The following is a 979-nucleotide window of genomic DNA, read 5'->3' as shown; positions in this document are numbered from 1 at the left end:
CCCGCCCCGGGTGGAAAGCCCACAGGCGCTACCTAATGGGTTTCTCACCTTTCTCTTTTATTAGCCCAGACTGTTCAAAAGAATCCCGGGAAGACAACCACACCTTGTGCCCGTGGTGCCCACGGCATAGGCCCTGGTCCCCCTGCGCTGGCACAGCTGTGGGAAAAATTCCTGGCAGAGAATCAGAGAATCAGGGAACAAAAGCCTGGGACCTTTTGAACCTCAGACTCCAGGCCCCAGGCCAGACTGAGAGACTCTGACCCCTAGGTGAGGCCTGCTCCCCGGGCCCCTTGTGGCTCCTGTCACCCATGCCTGTGGTCTGGGGGCCAGGCCAGGGGCTGGGGACTTCAGGGACATGCCAGGGAGACCCCCAGGGGGCCGATTAGCTCAGACCCAGGTTCCCTGGGTGAGCTCGGTTCCCTGTAGCCTCTGAGAACAAAGAAACTCCAAACAGGGTGCTGCCAACAGAAGGAAAACATTTATTTTCTAATTCCTCACTAGACAGGAGCAGCAAACAACTCTGAGTGGGTGAAAATGAGTCCTGCAGGGCTGCAGGGAGGGAGGGAGCCCCCGACAGTCCTCGGCATGGTCAGAAATGATCCCACCGACCCCTTCTTCTCCCCCCCTGGGGCCCTCCAGGGTCGGTGCCACCCCAGGCAGCTCTTGGCTCTGCGTGTCTCCGTCCCCGCCTGGGTCGGTCACTCTTGGTCCACCCCCCACGCAGCTCATCCTCTCCTCTCCCGCCCTGCCTCAGGCCAATACAGATCTCGAGAAGCTACAAGGGGCGGCGCCCCCTTTTACGCAGCTGCCAGTCCTGCATTTACTAACAGGCAGGAGGGACTGGTCTGACACAGTGCCGTCCAGCAGAAATACACGCGACATTTCATTTGTAATTTTGTATTTTAAATTTTCTAGCAGCCATGTTTTTTAAAAAGTAAAAGAAAACAGGTGAAATTAATAACAACTAATAATATATTTT

The sequence above is a fragment of the Propithecus coquereli genome, unplaced genomic scaffold (assembly GCF_000956105.1).
Source record: "Propithecus coquereli isolate 6110/MARCELLA unplaced genomic scaffold, Pcoq_1.0 Scaffold605, whole genome shotgun sequence".
Lineage (NCBI taxonomy): Eukaryota > Metazoa > Chordata > Mammalia > Primates > Indriidae > Propithecus > Propithecus coquereli.
Note: the sequence above shows the minus strand (reverse complement) of the source record.